The sequence below is a fragment of the Caloenas nicobarica genome, chromosome Z, assembly GCF_036013445.1.
Source record: "Caloenas nicobarica isolate bCalNic1 chromosome Z, bCalNic1.hap1, whole genome shotgun sequence".
In the NCBI taxonomy this organism is placed as follows: domain Eukaryota; kingdom Metazoa; phylum Chordata; class Aves; order Columbiformes; family Columbidae; genus Caloenas; species Caloenas nicobarica.
In genome coordinates, this window is record NC_088284.1 from 62268037 (window position 1) to 62291075 (window position 23039).

Genomic DNA, 23039 nt, shown 5'->3' on the forward strand with positions numbered 1-23039 from the left:
TTTTTCTTTTTCACAGAAATGAACACAAAACTGTGAAATAAAAGTAAAATTAAAGTAAAACGACTTGATCACTTGGGGTACTACCACTTTTCAGCTATGACAAGGGTTAGTCTCCTTATGATGTATGAAATCATACACTTCTCTAGTGGTCTGAGTTAAGCACTAAACCATGTCAACTAAACGGTAGAGCTCACAGTTGTCACTTCTGGACTACTAAATTTTTCATATGCCCAATATAATTCTCCATTGTTTTCTACATGTTTAAGTTGGCTTGGATGCTATTTAAGAAATAAAATCAGAAAATGGGGTGTTTTGAAGTAGTAAGCACTGCCATAGCAGTGACTGCATTGTTCACGTTACTTTCTGCATGTAGGTCTGCCACAGACCAGGAGACTGTGGAGAATGAAGGGTAAAGTGCACGGTGAGTGTCTCTGAGTCCGGCGACGAACCGAGACGGACAAAGACACAGGCTCAATATGAGTATAACGTCGAAGTCGTTTACTGTTAGTTTAAGCAGTCTATTTATACCCTTTTAGACAATGCTTATGGAAAGGTTACATGTTAATTGGTTACTTTACAATAGTTATGCATCCCACCCCCGCCGTGCTGATGATGCTCTTCTTCTGCTGATAACGCCATTCTTGCCAGTTCTTGTTTACTTCTAGTAAGCTCTTTACTGTCCTGTGATAACTCACGACCTTTGTACAGCCTAAGGCTTGTATTCCTACCCCCTAGTCAAGTTCCAGCTTGTCCATAGCTTTGACAAACAAATCATGTCCCTTTTCTTTCAGAAAATCCTCCACAGGAGACCTCTTCTTGATGTTTTTTTTCAGAATAATAGAAAAGGTAAAGTTACATTCACTCTGCCTATTCTGTTACATCAAATTATCTTTGAACTGTACTGGAGACCAACATTTCTCCCTTCCTCTGTTCTTCCAACGTGTTTGTTTGTATTCTGGGTTGGACAGTGAAGGGACTCACTTCAGCAGGAAAATTTGGAAAGAACACAGTTCACATTTGAATGCTGCTTCTTTGCACTTTAGTACATCATGGCTGTCCTGTGCCTAAGTTCATTTAACTCAGGACAGTAATCTGTCCCAGCAGTCTTCATACTTCCTGTACTACCCTGCTGCCAATCCACTGTGTACTCACCTTCCTTCTCCTCTCTTATGATGTGCTGTTAGAAAAAGCAGTATGCACAGAAAACATTTTCTGAGGACATCTGGGCAAGCAGGAGAGCCCTACTTGAGACATTCAGGAAGATTTTTTCCAGACCAGTATCTTATAGAATGTGACTGGACCTACTGGATTTTTACAGACGTATCTCTTGGAACAAAACCCAGCCTAAGAGCACCAGTTCTGGGAACAATGTATGTTAAAAACAAAAAAAGTGTTGGACCTCAGAATAACCTCAATATGCACAGGCCTATAATCAGTGTTTTGGGTAGTGCATTTCACCACTACCCTGACAAGATGCTGCAACAGAACCAGTGGTGCAACCCAGGAGTAGAGCCCTTGTAGCACAAGACCTGGAGATCAGAGGAGCACAGACATATTTATTTTGGTTTCTACAGTTGATTTTCAGAATAAGCTGTCTACTCCTGTTTTCCCTCTTCGGACTAATTTTTCTCCTTGCTTTAAAAGTAGCAGCAATCACTTTCAGGATGTGATTTGGATATCATCAAAACCCATCCTAGCATGGCAGCTTTTTCCTTCATCTCCTCTGTGACTGAGGTAATGATCTTCTGTCTTGTACAGGGAGCTAAGGTTGGCCACTGAATGAGGTTAAAGATTTAAGGACTGCAAAAGTACATTGGCAAACTGTAGTCTTTTGACAAGGCTCTGGGTTTAGCTGAGGCAACCTGTTTAAATTAACTAGATCCTAGCTGGTTTTAAGTGAGAGCAGACAGTTTAATGGTAGTGGTGGACAATAACACAAACTCTTGTTGAGCAGTGGAGAAGGATAGAGGGAAAAGCAGAATAGGACTCCAACAGAACAGAAAGCCACAAATACATGAAAAGATTCCTCTGACAAAAATCTCTGTCATGGGACGCCTAGGAACAGAAAGAGGTACTTAGCATCTGTCCATGTAAGTAAGCATCGACAGTCCTGTGTCTTGTCTCTGACTAACTGTCCCATAAAGCCTCCTCTTTCTATCCCAGGTGTGGTAAAGCTCAGCAGAATGGGGCATAGAGAGAGCTTTCATCTGTAGATGTCTGAAGCCTTACAATGCAGCAGTCACTGCATGAAGATGAAAACCCAAACTTTAGCCACTCTGGTCTCATCACCACTACTCATGTAGGAGGATCTCCCAAAAGGAACTTTGAAAGCAGACAAGGTCAATGACCTTGTCCTGAAGTCACCACTCTTGGGAACTCCAGGCAATGTCCTATGCAAATCCTGCTGAATCCCAAAGCTGCCATCCTCTCCACTGCTGAAGGTGTTAGCAGATGCCCTGGCTCTGTTCCCTATCAACCCCTGCTAGTTCACCTTGTGCAAGCCATGGCTCACACAGAACTTCAGACTGTGCAGGAAAGCTGCAGGCCTCATCAGCTGGCTTGGTAATAAAACAAGCTCTGTGGCATGCCTAGAGTGGTGCTGGTACTAATTTCAATCCCCCTCTGAATATTCATGGGATGTTTAGATGGCACTGTGGAAGGGTAAAAGATACACAATTACAGGACTTGCTCATCAGCTAAATCCTTGACTATTTCGTTACCCTAGTAAAAATAAATCCAAATGAATAAATGTAGTGAACATAGTTTTGGAAGCCAATTCTAAAGCATATTGAATATTGGAGTCCTCAAAAGATGGCCACTGGTGCCTCATAAGCTCAGGGTGGCATAAAAAATAGATTTTAATCTTAATTTCCTTCCATATCTTAATTCCAGCTCCTTTGTTCCCAAGGAAAGTTTTGATAACATCTACAACAATAGTCTGCTGCCTGTTATGTTGATGCCCTATGTTTTCATAGATTAAAAACAGGAAGTGTGATTCTTTTGTAGCAAAATCAGGAATTCATACATACCTGTAAACTATGGAAAGATTAAGCCCCTTAATTTGGAATTTTTAGTGCCAAAAGACAACATTACTTGAGCTTTTATATAGACCATTCACCTAGTCATTCTTCCTTGTTAGTGAGATGAGTGCCTTGGGATATAAATATAGTGTACTTGTCTGTTTGACATATCTTTTTCCGCAGATAAAAGAAGTGTAAAAGTTTCATAAGCTGGAGAGTCCTTTCTTAACTACTACACCTAGTTCAGTCTAAATCTGAAAAGATGATGAATAAAAATTTTCCTGGCTTGAACTGCCCTGGAAACATACCTTAAATAGGTATATACAGAACCACATCTCTAACATGCTGTTGAGGGCTTTTAAAAATACCCCAGTGACATGTTACCCACAAGAGAGGCAAAGAAGTTAGCTGTTGTTCACTAGGTAGATAGAGTGCATTTTCTAAAGATTGAAGTTTATTTTTGTGTATTGTAGACATTATTTCTTTCTGCAGTAACTCAGAAAAATCTTCCTATTAGCAACAAAGTAGACTAAAAAAGAATTGTATCATTATTTGTTTAAAATAATAAATGTGCTTCAGCTGGAAATGTGAGTTAATAAGCCATTTAGGCTAATAAATCTTATGCAGACCCTATGTGAATCCATTTTGCAAAGTATAGTTAAACTATGGTGATTACCTGGTTCTGAAAAAGAATATGTAGCCCTAAGCCTCATAAAAGCTTCTGGAGAGTCAACATATCATGGAGGCATGTAGATTCTGTCTCACTACTACTAACAGTATTAATAATAATAATAATCAGATTTAAAGACCTCCTGCCTTGCTTTGAACAAACTTGGAACAAAGACCTTCTTCTTTTATTAGTTCAGAGACATATCTGAAAAATGACCCTGGACAATATGGACAGAATAGGTGCACCTACGATAAAAAGCCTTTTAAATCACTGAGACACGTGGATATGCAAATATTATGTTTCTCCTTCCCCCTTCCCTCCCCCCCAAAAAAAATAAAGGTAACTAATATTTCACATTGCTGAAAAATTAATTTTTATAGCAAATTAAAATTTGTCTTCATGTCACTGTCAAATTTAGAAATTTAAATTTGAAAAAAAGAGTCTAATATAAATGATGTTTGAGTTCTGACTTCCTCCTAAATACCTACGTGGTGTATACTGCTTTACTAAAGTTGCGTGTCTATATGTTAGTATGTGTAAATATAAATGAACTTCCATTATACAATGGTGACAATTGTAAGTCTGATCACACTGTTGATTTTCTGCAGCCTTAAAATGCAATATACTTCCAAAACATCTAACTTGGTTTTAATAGTTTTCATTTCAGATTCTACAAGATGTATCTGACTGAGAGTTATAATTCCAAAATACTGTAGTATAAAAAGGTCTAAATTTCAGATTTGCTGCTACAAATTTGCTACATATTGTACTGGAAGGTAATGCTATAAGGCACATTTCAAAATATTCTCAAGCAACCTTCTTGTATTCTAGTGTGTGTATTTAACTTCAGACAGTTTAGAACAAACTCAAGTCAACTGAAAGATTTGTTCCAATTCCTGTGGGAGCAAAGCTGTGCAGTTTAAACTCAAAACTTTTGAAGATCATGAGATGTGCTTCAACATGTGATGAAGTTAATGTAAAAAACCACAAACTTTTTGAAATATATCATCTTAGTTTCTTGTCTCTTGCCTTCTGGTGTTGGCATATGCTTGTAATTCACTATTACTACTTCCGGTAAATTCCATATTTCAGTAAACACCATCATTACTTATTTTTATTGCCTTATTTTTTAATAGCCATGAAGCTTAGACTATATTCTAGGGGGCAGTGGGGGCAGGAGTGGGTGGGGGGGAAGAACCTGGTTCCCACATAACTGTGGCTGTACTGTCTGGGACTTTCAGAAAAGGAGCAAATTTCTGAAGGGCCTATAATATAAACTTACTATCTGTACTGGGCCTGGTTAGGATAGAGTTCATTTTCTTCAAAGCAGCTTATATGTGTTAGAATTTTTAACCTAAACAGTACTGATAGCACGCTAATGTTCTAGCTTGTGCTGAACAGTGTTTGCACAATATCAGAGACTTCTCTGTTTCTCACTCTGCCCTCACAGTCAATGCATTGGGAGTGTGCAATCATTTGGGAAGGGACACAACTGAGCAGGTGATCCGAACTAATGAAAGATATATATTCCAAACCATACAATGTCATGGTCAATGACAAAAGGGAAAAGAGAGGGTTTTAGGAGGGTTAGCCATCTTTTGCTCGGGAACCAGCTGGGCATTGGTCTACCCATGGGAGGTGGTAAGTGATTGCCTTTGCATCACTTGTCTTGTTTTGTTCTCTTACACTTATCCTTCACTTGTTAAAGAATTATCATTATTACTGTTATTATTATTATTATTATTGTTATTTCTCTTGATCCCCAAGTTTTATTGCTTATATTCTTTCCTTCTTCTGTCCCTGTCCCACTGGGGTGGGGAGTGCGTGACTGCCTGTGTGGTGCTCAGCTGCCTGCTGGGGTGAACCTATAACACCAGCTCATCCACCCAGGCGCTTCCTCCCTGCCTCTTCTCAGTGTGCTGATTCTGTCATTCTTCACAGTTAATTTTATATTCCACCACAAATATTATTCTAGTGAAAGACAGAACTGTGGCCAGTAAGGGTACTTGTTAATGTATACAGAAGATCTTAAAAACCCAGTAAGTGCCATAAAATAGAGCCGCATAAATATAAGCACAGAGGCGTTCTTTTCATTGTATAGTAAAATGCTCAAAGAAGGAATAACGAATTTGACCTATTGTTAGTCACTCTTCTAACAAAATTTGTACTGGAGCACCATTTGCTGCCTTTGGTTTTTCACTGACTGGAAGAGGGGAAGGCTAAGCTTTCCAAGTCCTAATTAATGATTCTCTACAGACCTCAATGTGGTCACTTAATTCCTACTTAATGGACAAAACAAAAGCAGACAAGGATGGAAAAATCTTTGGTCCTAGAAGACTGCCTAACATAGCCAAAATGTAGAAAGTTTTGTCTGTTAGAAATAAAGGACATAATCCTAGAACTATTACTGTTGTTATTTTGCTAAAATACATCCATACATTTAATTCCTATACATGCTAGAGTATGCTGTATTTGAAACATGTAGACTAAGAATTACTCTTTTTCATTTCTCACTTAACTCTTTCTCACAGAAGTTAAAGAAGGAAGTTGAAAAAGCACACAATTCTGCACTTAATGCACACTGAAAGAATCTTCTGTTACCTTTTGGTTCTTTCTTAGCCAGGTATCTACATTTCAGGGGGTCTTTCAATAGTACACATAAACATAGAATTTAAGCAGGTATTTTCCCATTATAATTTGTTGGCATTAACCTTGTAAAGAGCCTGCACTTTTGGTAAAAGCCTCTCAGGTTTTTTATTATCCCTTATTCTGTTGTTATTGACAAGAGTCCTGAACTGTGTGAAGATGCAGTTTTGCTCTGTTAACATAAAGATTCCCTGCTGATTGAAGAGCTGCAGAGAAGTATTGACAACTGTTTCTTAGACAGACAAAGACACAAAACTAATGAAATCCTTTACAAATCTGACACAACATTTTTAGTATTTCAAGTCTTTTAAATGGCAATTTAGTTTAAAGAGATTTACCATTCTGGCTGCAGCCAGGGCTTAATCAGCAAGCCTAGTGGGGCTAGTCTTTTAAAGCGGATAGCTCTGCTGTAAATAGGAAAGACATACAAAGAATAAAACTTTATCAGGTCTGTGGTGGACTGTTTGCTTGTCAAGTTCTTATACATAGTAAGTGTTAAAGAGACTTGTGTACAAAACATAATTTAGAAATGCAAACGAAATAAAAATTTTTTTTTCAAAATAAGCATTATAAGTATGTCTGTATGCTTTAATAAATGCAAGTGCTAGTCTTTAGACTCAACACATTAGTATTAGTGTTTTATACAGTGTTAGACTTAGATTCCTGAGAAGTCTGAAGGATGTATTGTCAAATATATTCTTCTTTGTATATATTAGCCTGTCTGGGTTTGTCTGTATTATTCCACAGAGGAAATATTCAAGTTCAAACACCCCAATTTAGCACAGAATGCCTAGGGAATCTAAGCAACATTGAAATTTTTATCTAGCCATTAGCAAGAAACATACAAGAACTTGCTCTCAAAAACCAGCCTCATCAAGAATCTTTATTTGTTCATTTTTAATATGGATTTTTTAAAAAATTAATTTTATGGTGATGTAAATGAAAAAAATCAGTGTTTCTGTTTCTCTCCTAGTATTTCCAGTAATTCATACGTGTTATTGCTCACATATGCCTGACCATCATGGCGGTCGTAAATATATTTAAACTTTATTTTTCTTAGAGATCTTTTCCTCCTATGATGACATTCTGTCTGGGTCCTGTCATTTCAAAGCAGTAAATGTAAAACCAAAATTATAGGAAATAAGTGGAACTACACAAAATTTGAACAAGGATATTTGTTCTACCTTTGACTGAGCAATGATGTGAAGATTCTTACCATGTATCTGGAGGTCATTCTCAATGATGTTTCCCAGTTCGCTTATGTTTGTTGATTTGTTGATTTTTTTCAGCTACAGAGGCAACATGACTATAATAAGGTACTCTTGAGTTAACACAATGCTTTATTTTTTCTCTCAATATTCATTATAGTACAGACTGATAAAAGAGGTGGGTTTCAACTATGTGTAACAAGTGAGATGAGAAAATCAATGATAAAATTATTTTATTATATAAAAAAGGAAAACATGTAGAACCACTTTCCAAAACTTTGGTGTAAACAAGACTTTTCTGTTTTCTTACAGTATAGCTTGGAAGAGTATATAACCTGGATAAAAAACCAGTTTTGATTCACATCTATATTTTTTTTTCCTACTTTCAAACTGTGATATTTATTGGTAGATTTAGCTAGACATCAGCCTTATTTAGATGACAGAACAAGATAAAAATCTTACTTGCATAGTATATCGGTGCTGTACAGCAAATATCATCCTAGGGTGGTTGCGTAACATTATTTCTAATTTGGCTAATTTTTTTAAATTTTATTTTTTTTTCCCCCAATGTGGTAAGGAAGGAAACTGCAATAGAATTTAACTTTCAAAAATAGCAAATGTTATGAGTTGGTGTCAGACATGGTGTCCACTATTGTGGGGTATTCCATGAGAAGAAAGAAAAAAGAAAAAAAAAAGAAAAAAGAGATGCCTTATTTTTTTACTAGTCTTTCTAGTTGCTATTCCTTACCTTGGACATTAGAGAGCTTGATCATATGTAAAGAATAGTTTCCATACAAGTAAAAAGATTTGTTATTTGCCCCTATAAATTAAAATACTGGTTTCTTTCCTAAAAATGCTTGAAGTAATAAATTTGTCTACATTGATAATGCAATCACATATTTTCAGTTGAAGGCAACCTTTTTCACAAGTTAAATATTGCTGTCTCTTCCTTTTTTTTTTTTTTTTTTAATTCTGTATGTGCTGCTTATGCTACTGGGCCAGATCCTTCACACAATTAATTCAACAACAGAAAATTGAATGCTGTTATACAGAGGCTCAATAGGATCCTGGCTTCATGCAAATGATATTTGAAAAGATCAGTTTGTAAATTTAACAAAAATTGCAGAAGTGAGAATCCTGGAAGTGCTTTTAATTCATGCTTTGAATCTGTCTAGATTATTGTTTCTAGGATAATGATGAGGAACAAGTGACTTGATGCTATGTTTATTCATGAGTTTGCACACCTGAAAGCAAAGTCAACTACATCTAACATAGATCATTATCTGGAACATTATCTTAGTTGCTACTTAAGAATATTCAAGTACCAAACACACGAGCTTCTACAAGTTGCCATGTACTGCTTCTTAGCCCACTATTGTGCAAGATTGTATTTATAATTTTCTATCTGAAAAATATTTCATAATAATTATTAAGATTTCACTTTCAGCTGTGAAAATTTCAAGTGTCTTAGTTTCATACAGAGAATAGGAAAATGTATACACACAGGAACTGGGAAAGATTTCTTTGGTCTACAAATACACCATTCCAAGTTGTAAAGGTACTGGATAAAATATATAACCTGGCATATGTTAGATTAAACCTTTAAATGCTTCTTGACTTCTTAAAAAATTTTGAGGGTTACCATAATCCCTGCAAACAGATACTTCAGTATACTGCCATAGTTATTATTTTTAAAAAAGAAACATCTAGGAGGAAACATCTGTGATCATTTAAAGTCATTACAATTTCTGTGCTAATGCAGAAGATTCCTCCTGGTATCTCTCACCTAACCCTAACTACTATGAAGCACGTATTTACACATTTTATGACTTTGTAGTGTGTTGGGTTTTTTGTTTGTTTGATTGTTTGTGTGTTTGTTTTTTCTTCCCCAGATATTCAGGCTGAAGGAACAGTTATCTTAAATTTCTGCACTGAAACATAAGTATTACAAAGAACTGTGAGATCTTTGTCTGCAAAGGATTTAATAATTCTGACTAAAGGAGCCTCTTAATGAAGCATCAGAGCATTTCCAAATAATCTTATATTCAGAGTTTTTTTCCCTTTGACCGTGTGACTTACTGTAAGTCCCACCTCCACAACCACTTCATGGTTACATTTCCTTTGTTGAGGAAATAGTGCTTTTCCAGGTTACATCAACACTGCATATCTTATTAACAAGGTGCATGTCACGCAATGAGCCTCCTCTAGTAAGAGGCAGTGCAGCACTCATGCTATTGCACAAACATAAGCAGCGGTCTATGCAAAACAATATTCACCTGTGCAAAACTGATAGCTGTAAACATAGGAAGTTCATTTAAGTAATATTGCATATGCCATTATCCATTTGTAAGATTTACATGGACTGTTGTTCATGTGTTCACACAATTAACATTTTGGTGAGCCCAAAGCTGATTCTAGTACAACATTCTCTGTAATGAGTTTAATGTGAAATTTCGTATATCCATTGCAATTTTCTGTAAAAAAGGTAACCCGTCAATCATATTTTGTTCAATGTATTAAGATATATACACTCAAAATAATTGTGAGAGTCAGGTATAATTAGGCAAAATCTATCTTAGATTGAGTGGTAAGTAGACTAATTAAACTAAAGCAGACTGAGCAGAAAGTCTGTTTCTTTGAGTTCTGTTGGTTAATTTATACAAGGAAAGCTATTGAGACAGGTACTTGCAGTATACAAACAATTTTTTCTTTGTACATGCTGAAAATTGTATGTTGGATAGGTTATAAGTATTTTAAGAATTTTCTTGGTGAATTTTGCTAAATTCTGTTTACTTTTTAGGAAAAGTTAATGCATAAAAAGTTAGCGAAAAATAAAAGGCTATGTGGACGTTCACATGGCACCTTTGTTAGAGGCTCAACATACCAAACAGCTGCAGATATAATCTCATGATGTGAAAAGCATTATGTGAAGTTTTAATTACAACTAGGATATTTTACTCTTCATAGCTTACACCACAGGCCTTTTCTACCTCTATTTGAATTTAAATTTATATCTGCATGTTAGAAGGAAATTTTTGAATGGCACAAAGGATGTAGAGCATGAGACACTGGCTGCACTTGAATCCAAGTTTCCATTGAGTCACTTTTTAAAGTGGGCACTGCAAAACTCCAGGACAACTATTCAAAACATTTTAACAGATTTCCCATCAACTAATACTGCTCTGAAAAAAATTTGAAGTACACTATAGATGTTTTCAGTTTTTCTGTGCAAAATGTGTTCCTTTTACCCCATGCAGATTTGCACTCATTTAAAAAATTGTTTTCAGTTGTCCTGTGTCTCTTGCATTGGATGACGATTTCATTAATCACCATGTACTAATCACAATTTTAGTAGAACATAAAAGATTACCTCTTCCTGCAGTTGTGAGCTTGTGTCATTTTTGCCCTTTCTGTGAGTAAAGGAGACAATTAGGAACATGGGTCTCTGTTGACCGTATAAGGCAAAGAGGTAGGTCGAAAATATTTCATCATGAACTTTCCAGGACTAACTTCCTTTGCTGAAGGTTCACAGTGGGAATAAAATTACCATGTTGAACCTTTATTATGTGACAGTAGACTAGGGAAAGCTTTGCTTGTGGCAGAAGAAAAAATAAAAGAAAAATCCTGCAATTCCTCAATTCTTGTTAGTGATGAATAGAGATGGTAAGTATACAGCTCCCCTTACTTGTCTGATATACTCACAGAAGCTGCTCTATTTCTGGTTGTTAATTTATTCTCTGTGTTTCAATGTGACCTTGTAATCATCCTTCTTATTTACTCCTATTTTAACGAATGTGGTGTATTCTGTAGAAGTTGGTATCACTGGCCTCGCCTTGTCAAAGAGGTTTCTACACCGCCCATGACATGACTAGTCTGTGACTTGGAACCTGCACTTAGATGAGAGCCCACTGGCTTAGCAGAGCAGAAAACAGAAAGACAAAGAAGGTTAAAAAAAAAATATATATATCCATATTTTGTGAAAATGCTTTGCTTCTTAGAATCTGCCCCTGGCATCATTTTTCATTAGGCAGAGAATGGAGGCAGCAAGAGCGTTATGAACTCCAGGAACAAATTAGTTTTTAACACAGGTTTTCAGTTGCAGTCCTACACCTTTCTGTTCCTCTATTCTTCTAATATACTGAAGTGAAGCATTTTCTTAATGTCATGAAAACAAGTCCTGGCATTACATCTTTTGAAAAGGAAATCTAAGATAGAAAAGAGAGAGTTAATTCCAGAGGAGCGGTACAATTAGGAAAATGCCTATGTGTGGATGTGAGTATTTTATCACAGAGTGAAGCCTACTGGCTATATTTTGTGTGTGGTATGATAACTGCTAGTAGTATTATTTGGCCTTCCCAGGATCCTGTTTTGAAACTCAGTCAAATGATGAGGCAGGTAGTTCAGGTAGTTCAGGCCATCCAAGGGAGAGTGGCCTGCAACAAAAGTATTTCCCTGGGACAATGGGCAGAAAAGGAACTTGATGTACATGTCATATATGAAATACCATGAAGATAGAGAAAGTGCAAAGTATCCCCACAGAGCCCAATTCCTTTATTTTTTATTTTAAAATATTATTATTATTATTTTATTATTATTATTTAAGAACTTCCAGGATATTTAATTTAATTCCAAAATAGAATGTAAACATTCAAAAATAAATCAGGGTTGCCATTCTTCAGTCTATTCCCTTGTGAGTTCTTTCAGATGTGAAGAAAATCATGGAGGTAGAAGATCTTTCTGAGAAGTCTTTCTCTCTTGTCTTCACAGGACAATCTCTTTCAGAATAAACAGTGACTAATGACAGTGAATAGATTCAGGACAGTAGTCAGAATAGTAATGAATATTCAGATTACGTGGAACAGGGGCTAAAACAATCTGCATCCTGGTCTTTCATTTATGAATTACATTGTTGGCTATTCGACTTGTTTCCTGTTGGCATGCTTAATAGCTCTCAAGAAAGTGTCTGCATTAGGTTTCTTTTGCATGCTTGCTAAGCAAATCATTTTACTGGATATTTCTCAATGATTTGTGCATCTGCATTTGTATAGAAGTGAAGGAATTCAAAGCAATTCAGAATAATTTCCTTCAGATAGATTGATAAAATACTTGTCCATCAAACGGTGTAACAGTAGGATGAAAAAGATGTGAAAATCAGAAAACTACTATGACCTTTAGAAAATTTATATATTTCATCTACAGCATATTTGGGGTCTTCTGAAGTCTAGCATCTTTTACAAAATGCTCAGAATATTTAACAAAAAACTCCCATTTCTATGACTGGAAATCGTGTGCATAAATCTTTGAAAATAAAATGTTTAAGCTTTGAGGTATAATATATCTTTGCAGACTCGTGATAGGAATAAAGGATGACCTTTCTACTAAAAGTGTATGGCAAATGGTTGTGAAAATAGAAAAATAATTTTATAAAGAAAATTGGCCTTTTCAGACCTAACCAATTTAGATAATTTTGAAAATCCCAGCTTAGTTTAAGAATACACTTTTCCATTATGTACTGTTAAAAATCTGTTTGATGTTTTCTTGCATACTGGCTGTAAGATATTTTTAAACCTTAAAAAACCATTGATTTTTCATCAGTGTCTCATATAAAGTTAATCTTTATGAGGTGTTAAATCTTCTCTGTATTAATAGAAAACAAAGAATATCAGAAAGGAAACAGGACCTTGATTCTCTTGTTTAATTACTGAAATGTTTGATTTTGAATGCCTCAGTGCTTTTTCTTTGTACTTAACCAAATGTAAGATTACTGCTTCATATATTGCAGAATTTAAATTCTATTTTTGCCTCTCTCCCTGAGGGACAAAGACAATACTTTGAAATCAGGATTACTGCCACCATCCCTAGATATATTTTTCACCTTAGCATACCATTAGAAAGAATGTTAAAGTAGAAAACCATTTGTTAGTTTCCAGATTGAAGGACCTTTTCTATAGATGCTTACTGAATATTTTGTTCTTAGTGTGGCAGGCTAAAATGAACTTGTTCACTTAAAATGTATGCAAATATTTGTGGTTATTTTCAGAACTAAAGTCAAAGCTCTAGCAAATAAGTTACTTCTAGCAGAGGAAGGTATTTCTCTCATTTACTTTTCTAGCCACAGTATTTTAAAAATAATTCAAAGTGAAAACAATTACAAAAGTCATTAGGTTTTTATGGGACCACAAAAAAGATGTGGTGTGCTCCCTCTTTTGGCTTTTCTGAGCTGCAGTTGACAAATAAACAAAAGACCTCTTTTGGTTCATGTAGCCCATTCTATAACTGCCTGTCAAGCTGTTGATCAGAGATGCTTTTGTATAACAAGGCTTTCTGTGCACCAGGAAATAGAAATGTGCATTGTTGTCAAATAAAACAGCAATGTCTATTCTAGGTGTATTCAAAAAGGCAAAAAAAATCAATGCTTGCCAAATAGAAAAGGGTAAAATTGGCAGGCTTGGATGAGGTGGGGGATACTTTTCTTCAAGTTGTTGAGACTGTGGCATAAGCAATTGTGAATAAACAAGTATGAAAAACTTCAAAATCTGCTTGACAGTACCCTTTTGAGGCAAAAGGCCTTTAAAAGCCTCGTGATACAGAACTAGATCTGTCTGATAACCAAGATTGCAGTTATTGTGTTTATTCCTTGTAATTTGTACTATTTTGGTCTAACTGGAACACACACACACACACACACAAAAAGCCCCCAAAATCGGAAACTAAACCCGTGTTTAACTTATTACTGTTTTCCAAAGAAAGGGAACATTACATTCTCATCTGTTGGTGGTCTTTGGGCAGAATAAGCTCACAAACCCAGATTTTACTAAAGATAGAAAAGTATGATTAGCCTTTTCTGGATCTAATGGATAAAACAAGAACTCAGAATTATTGTAAAGTTGTATTACAGACCATAATCTGACTGTCATATCAGAAAAAGCCATTGTGAGAGTAAAGAGCATTAGCCCCCCAAAAAGCTAGACAATATACTTTGCAGTCCCTTCAGGAATAAGCTAGTGAAGAGTTTTTACAGGGATGGGGAAAAAGAACTTTTCTGTGTTTTAACCTATTTAAAACTCCCTAAAACAAAGCATTCTTCTTATCTTGCTCACATTTATTCTCTTACATGAGGGATTAAAAGGGATATATTGTGACTGGTGACATTACAGTCTGTTTTACAAGGTCTGGGAAGGGAGATAAAGGATACAGTACTACTCAGAAAGAATACAGTGGTGGTGGTGAGGTTTCCCCCTAGTATTTAACCTGAGATCTGAGTTTGATGTGGGAGTATTTTATTTCCGTGAATGCTATTTGCTCTGGGTAATGTTTTCAGGTCTGAAAAATTATTTCCTTTCTTTTTCTTAATGTATGCAAGGAAAATAGATTTCTTTCTCCCTCTTTCTCTGCTCCTCTGTGAAGCTGAGCAACATAACATTTCCTTTCTTGCATGTAAATGAAACATCAGTATTAATCCCCTGGTGTTTTGATGCCTGGAGCCATATTCTCAGCTTTCACTGCTTCATCTAGTGTTGTATTGTAAGTAATTCACTGTGGCAAGAAGTCAATGCTCATGTTGCAGAAAGAGACAATGGCACCACTGTTGCAAGTGCTTTGTCTTTCAGATTCATTTTTAGTATTTGATTAAAAAACATTGTCATGAGAAAAAAATACAGAAAAGTAGCTTCTTTGTCACAACAGCTATGGTCAAAAAATTATATATAAGATGAAAAAACATTTTCCATCCAGTTATTATGTGAGCAGGAGGTCAATACATGGTATTGTGCACTGTCCCAATCTGAGTGACAGCCCTACCTTAAGGCTAAGCAAGGGGAAGGTAAGCCTGGATTCAACCTCAAGCGGACTGACTCAACTAACCCACAAAATGAAGGAGATCAGACCCTTGTTTCTGCTTGGGGCAGAAGGAAGAACCTTCCTTCTTCCCCCAAAGTGCCACACTGGGTTTGGGGAATGAAGAGCATGTGAATAAGAGACAAGATCCAGGAAAAGTGGACAATGAAAAGTTAATCCAACCACCCTCATGCATCTAAACCAGTGTCACCAGAATAGCACGTAAAGTATTAGTAACTGGATATTCTTTACTGATAGGCACCGAGGTACCCATTTGTTGTCCAGACATTTCTCCAGAGAAATTCGCTGCCTACCAGGAAGTTGCATTCATAATGTCACTGCTGAACCCTACAGATTATCTTGTGCTCCTACTGTTCCATGTAGGGTATAATAATACTGTGACCAGACAGCTTAGAACTATAAAAAAGACTATATGTCCCTTGGCGCAACATGAAAAATATCAGCAGCACAAATGGTGTTCTTTGTCCCCAAGGACAGAGGAAGGGGTTCAAGAATCATAGAATCATAGAATCCTTTCAGTTGGAAGAGACCCTCAGGATCATCGAGTCCAACCATAACCTAACTCAGGCCCTAGACCATGTCCCTAAGAACTTTATCTAAAAGCCTTTTAAACACCTCCAGGGATGGTGACTCAACCACTTCCCTGGGCAGCATGTTCCAGTGCCTGACAACCCTTTCCATGAAGAAATTTTTCCTAATATCCAATCTAAACCTCCACTGGTGCAACTTGAGGCCATTTCCTCTTGTCCTGTCACTTGCTACTTGGGAGAAGAGACCAACACCCTCCATGCTACAACCTCCTTTCAGGCAGTTGTAGACAGTGACAAGGTCTCCCCTCAGTCTTGTTTTCTCTGAGCTAAATAGCCCCAGGACCAGACAAATTGAGCATGTGAATGCCTGGCTGTGTGGCTGGTGCCATACTTCAAGTTTTGTCTTCTGTGATCATGGATTTACCTTTGAGAAGTTGTCTGTTGGGAGCTGATGGGATTCACCTGCCCAAGTGGAAAAAGAGGATCTTCACCAACAAGCTTGTTAGACTTATAAGAGCTTTAAACTAGATTTAGCAAGAGAAGGGCATGGAGTTTTCAGTAACAGAGTCAAGGCTGCTGATACATTAAGAACCAACAAGGAATCACCTGTGAAATGCCTCAAAGGAATTGGGGCTTGTTCCTCTAAAACGGTGACATAGTTGATCGGCCAGCTGAAGTGCCTCTATACCAATGTATGCAGCATGAGTGACAAGCAGCAGGTGGAACCCACTGTGCAGCTAGAAATCTATGATCTAAATGCTAATCGCTGAAATCTGGTGGGATGAATCACATGAGTAGAGTTCGGCAATCTATGGTTATAAACGGTTCAGAAGACAGAGTTACGGAAGGAAGGGTAAAGTGGGTTGCCCTCTTTGTAAAAGAATGGATTGACTGCAGAGACCTGTCTTTGAAAAACAGTGATTAATGGGTTAAGAGCATATGGGTGAAAATTACGGGCCAAACCAATGAAGGAAACCTTTGGTGTTTATTACAGGCTGCCCTATAAAGAGGAACCTGTTGAGGAAGCGTTCTTAATTCAAGTACCAGAAGCATCATGCTCACAGGCTCCAATCCTGCTGGGGGACTTCAGTGGTCCTGACATCTGCTGGAGAAGTGGTACAGCAAGCTGTAAGCAGTCCAGGAGATTCTTGCAGTGCATTGAGGATAATTTTTTAGTTCAGGTTGTAGACAACTCAACCAGAGGAGAAGCTTACCAACATGGATGGCATAATTACAGGTGTCACAGCCTGGCCTGCAGTGATCATGCTATGGAAGAATTCACAATATTGAGGGTTATGGGCCAGGTGAAGGGTAAAGTCAAGACTCTGAATTCTAGGAGAGTGAACTTTCAGTTGCTTAGGGAGTTGGAGGATGGGACTCCCTGGAAAATTGCTCACAGGGTTAAAGGAGCAGAACAGAGATGGAAGTTCTTTAGGGACATTTTTCTTACAGTACAAGAGCTCTGAATTCCCATAAGTAAGAAATCAAGCAAAGAAGTCAGGAGACCAGCATGGCTGAGTAAAATTCTCCTGATCAACTGAAAAATAAGAAGGAAATGCACAAGCAGTTAAACCAGGGACATGTATCTTGGGAAGAATATAGGGATGCTGACCAGATGTGTAGAGATGAGATCAAGAAATCTAAGACACAGCTGAAGCTGAATTTGGCAAGGGATGTGAAGAGTAGTAACAAGAGTTTCAAGTGGTTTGTTGATCAGGAGAAGAAGATTAAATAAAATTTACCCCCCCAATAAATAAGGCAGAAATAGTAAGAACCAACATGGAGTTGGCTGAGGCAGTCATCAAGTTTTTTTGCCTCACTTTTCACTGGTAACCACTCTTGTGCATGTCTCAAGCCCCTGAACCTCAGGTCAGGGACTGGGGAAATGAAGTCCCTCCCATCGTGAGAGAAGATCAGATTTGAGACCATCTGAGGAATATGGACATATGGAAGTCCATAGGACCCAACAAGATGGATCTCCAGATCCTGAGGAAACTGGCAGATGTAGTTACTAAGCCACTGTCCATCATATATCAAAAGTCACGGCTGTTGGGCAAAGTCCTCAGTGACTGGAGAAAATGGAATATTGCACCCATTTTTAAAAAGGGTAAAAAGGAACACCCTGGGAATTACTGACCAGTCAGTGTCATCTCCATGCCTGGGAGGTCATGGAGCAAGACTCCTGAAAAACATGGCAAAACATGGAAAACAAGAATGTTATTAGAGACAGCATACATGGCTTTACCAAAGGCAAATAGTGCCTGACTAATCTAGTGGTCTTCTATGATATAGTGGCCGCATCAGTGAACAAGGGAAGAGGAATTGATGTCATCTACTTGAACTTCTGTAAGACCTTTGATTTAGTCCCATACAACATTCTTGATCTTAATTTGGAGAGACGTAGTTTTGATGGATGACCTGTTAGATGGGTAAGGAGTTGGCTGGATGGCCACATCCAAAGGGTCGCAGTCAAAAACTGCAAGGGTACGATTTAAAGGTTTTGAGGAAACATTCTAGAATAAGGGCTGGAGTGTGGACATTAACTTTTGGTGAGGCTCTGTTCAGACTCCCAGACCATCAGAGCTTCTTCTGGGTCTGCCAGTGCTGAAGGATGCACAGAAAAAATATATTCCCAAAAATACTGGTAATTCTCTGAGACTGAGCCAAGCACAGAAGCGTGCATGCACTTTGGATGTTAGAGTTCTGTCAACATCATAAAGCATAGTCAATTCAGATAAACCACACAGAAATTTTATTAGCAATTATCTTTGGTTTTACAAACAAGTGGAAAATGATGATTTTTCAGAAGCTGGAGGAGATCAGTAAAACAGTGGAAGCAGAAATATCAGTTGATAACCTTCTTCCACATATCAGATTTCTATTTCAAACATCAGAAGTGCCAAAAGTCCTTGAAGAAATTGTTTGATTTTTAAAACATTTTAAACACATTGAGAAATTCAACTTTTCTTCTTACACTTGCTTTCAGAAGAGGTATAATTATTTTTGCTTGTTTGTTTAAGAATAGTTTGTTTTTAATTTAACATGAGGCAGAACGTAATAAAATATTCAGGTCAGTAAATGTTAGAGTTAACAAAACAATGAAGATTAAGATCTTAAAATAAGAGATTTTCAGTTATGTTTAACTAATTCAATTTAGTTTAATATATTATTCCTTTTAAAATTAATATGGCATAGATAATAGACAAAAGCCATAAGTCTTGACACCTTTTGGAATTTCCCGTGCACTTTATGGACTCTAAAGAAAAAGTAGTCTATCAAAATTAATAAAAAGAGCAACAGAGATTTAACTTCTCACACAATAATATTCTGCAGGTTGTGAAAACTTTTCTGAGCTAAGCAAATATACTAGTGGGCCAAGACTATATTTCATTTCAGCTTTCTCAATTAATGGCAGGTGCTTAGCAAAAATCCACAAAACCAGCTGACCTTATCTGTAGGAATGTCACTTCTGTAACTGTACAGGATGAACACAGACAAAGCAAAACCTTGATACTTCATGTTAAACAATTATCATCCTCCATAGATAAAAATCTCAAGAAGGGTATTTCTGATAATTGGGTCTACCATGCTTTCCACAACATTTTTCCCTATACACTCTGGATTTTCTCTCAACATTCATAATTTCCCAATATTTTCTGTACAGAATGGGAGTGTCTGTAGACAATTAATTTCTCAGGATGCAATTTCATTTTGTTGCTTTTTTGTTCACTTTGCTAATCTGTCACTCATATCTGTTTTCTGCCCTGACTCACATTCACAACTCTTTCTGAACTAATACTATCTGTTAATTTTGCCCATGTCTATTTGCTTCTGCAGAAAAATAATTTAAGATTTTAAACAGAGCTAATCTTGAAACCAAATGTTCCCTTTCTGTTTCTTCTAATAATTGACAAATTATATTATTTCGGTCTATGGTCACTGTAATGTTACATTCATTGGTCTTTGGCTGGCCTGGGGAATGAGTGGAATACTTTGGGAAGTCAGTTAAGCTCAGAGGGGGAATCCTGGCAAATACGTACATTTGCCACAGAACAACTATTTAAAAAGTATATCTCCAAGACAGGAGAAAAAGCTGACAAACTGGAGTTGCTTTGAAGAAGTCAGATGTGGAAGATGTGGCTTTATAAAGAGGGATGATTTTAAAAAAAATATTATTATATATTTTTTTAAATCAAATGGCTTGTACCTGAGCAGAAATAACTCCAGAAAATCAAAAGAATACCAGAGAAGAAATCACTACAAGTTAGCATGAACTAAATTACTGGAGAAGTAATTTCCAGAGACAATTGGTACACTAATCATTGTAAGCAAAAAACAGACTTCAGGTAGGCCTAATGGATTAAAGTAAAATGTATGTACATGGGCTGTACTGAAACCAATGTTTATAGGAATGAACTTGATATCACAATTTTTTTTTCACTATTAAACATCTTATTGAAACAATAAAAATAGTTTCCTTACTGGACTTTCCCTTTTCTATTTTTTTCTCAGAAATTTGATGGACCTTTTAATGCACGATCACTTGCTTCTGCCTTCCCTACTTTTTCCCAATTACGTTACAGAAGACACTTAAAAGCAGCTGTTGGTCTGATGGCTATCCTCTTGTAGTAGGTTTTCACAGTACAAATGATTTCTGTAGGAAGGAACATGATGTATAGTCTAGGGAGCAAACATATTACTCTTCCTCTAGCCTAATGATACACTTCTGATGGAAGTTGAATTCAATACATATTACTCTTTTGCTAAGTCACAAATGTCGGAAATTGTTCCATTTGTATAGGCTAGAGAGATGTCTATTATGACAAAGTAACCTGGAAGGCCTCTTTTTGCTCTAAAAGGCAAGAGTGGCTCTCTTGGGCATAAAACAAAAATAGTGAGCCTTCTTCCTTTTCTGTGCTCATTCTTACCTTTGACATGTCCTGTCAAAAACACTGGAAGACATGACTTCTCTGCTTTTGCTAACAGAGAATAGCAGAAGAGAAAATACAGTTAAAAACAAAACCCCAGACATTAAATTTAAGAAACTAAATGTCATAGTAGTTCAGTGCTTCAATCTTTCTCCACTAGCAATTTGTGTTGACGTTTGTACTAGGTCACACATGCAGTGAGTTTTGTTTTTAATTTAATCTTCAGTGAACATTTGTCTATACCACAAAATCAGAATATATTTTCTCATGACTGAAAGTCTGTCCTCATGAGAGTCTTAAGACAGAAAAGGAAGAGTTCACAGGTCAGAAATGAAATATGCTGTTAGAGCTGTGCAAGAAATCTTGTCTAGGACACATAATATTGTACCTGACATTTCAGTTCTCTGATTATTATAGTATTGGATGTAGATCATAGTATTGCTATTCCCTCAGACTTCCTCTGTTCAGGAAATCATTATATGCATTTGCGTGTTTATTTTTATTGTCTCTGTTCTAATAGTATGTCTCTGCTAACAGCTTTCAGTATGAGTTTTTCTTAATCCAAAGACATTCCTTGTAGTCTGGAAGAAACAGTACTTGCTTCCTGATACAGCCATTAAAAAAAGAAACTTTCACAATTGGTTCTTTAGTAACATTTCATCAGTGAAGTGACATGTAAGATTTAGTTGGTTTTGACCTTTGAATCAGACTTTTAGTTCAAGAAAAGACAAACATGGATATTAAATTGTGGGCAGATGACAAAATAAAAATAGACCCAGAAAACAATATTTTAAAAGTGGGTGTTATTAGTGAATGTCTTGTATCATAATTTGAGTGGTAATCCTAGGATTTTTATTTATTATACTTTATTCTATTTTTATTTTTCAGGTATATTACGCTTAATAAAATTGCATTTCATTACATTTTTAGTGTACCTTTGCACTTAATGGTTGTATTTTTTGCACTGAATAGTGGCAAGTCATACAGAACCAAGTGGAATTATCTGGTTAAAAATTTTTTCTTGGTCTGTATTGCATATGTTGTTCAGATGGAAGAAATATAAATTGCAGCAACTTTTATATTGCATGTAATGATTATAAATACTTTTTAATAGGCTTTTAATAGCTACATAATTTAGAAAAACATTTTCCCCTTCTTGCCCATAGCGCTTCTATGTCTGAAGACGGCCAACATTGCTCAGTAGACAACAATAATGTGGTCAGTTTTTCCATGAGGACTCTGTTATCACATCATTCAATATAAATTTCTGACAAATTAATTTAGAAACTAACTATTTGCCTCATTACAGACTCATAATGTGTCGACACAAGAAACTGTTAAACAAAGTGATATGATGGAAAATGGAATGTTTCACTAAGACAGATTTTTATCTCTTGCTTCTGTTATGCGACAAAAACACAAGTTGATATGCAATCTACTATGATTTACAAAGCATCTCATAATACTTTATAATTGTAGAAATGGTGCTGGGGTGTCTCAGAATGATTTACCGCAATTTGTCACATTTTGAAACTGTTCCAAAATAGGCTGGTGACATATACTAAAGAGCTTTCAGTGAAATCTGAAATGATTCATTTGTTATGTCAACTCTAAGGCATTAAGTGATATCTGAAAATCATTTCAAGATTTATTGAAGTGATTTTAAATATCCCTTAATGGTAATATGGCACATTGCATAGGCAGTATTGTCATTAAGCAAGATAAGAAATTGTTTCATCACATCTTAAAATTATTCATATCATTCTGTGGTTGTAATAGCACTGCTAGTGAAATCTATCATTTAAAAAATACAATTGCAGTAGAGCAAAGGACTTCTGTCAGCATCAAAATCAGTAATAAACTGAGAGGGACTGGCATGACATTTATATACATTAATAATGCAGAAAATATACAGCTCAAAGCAAATTATATTTGAGGAATCGCAACTAATAATTGCTTTCTAAAATCACTTGTAAAAAGAAGTGCAACTACTTTTAAAGCCAAATATTTTAAATGTTTAAAAAGTGGTGATATTACCAATCAGTTAGTAAGTTACACAATTTCTCGTTGCACCAAAAAATCAGTAGGTCTCATTGATATGCTATCTTAAACCTAAAAAAATAGGCTTGTGCCAAAACCTGGTGCTTCTTCTATGGGATACACATCTTGTAGTCAGTTCA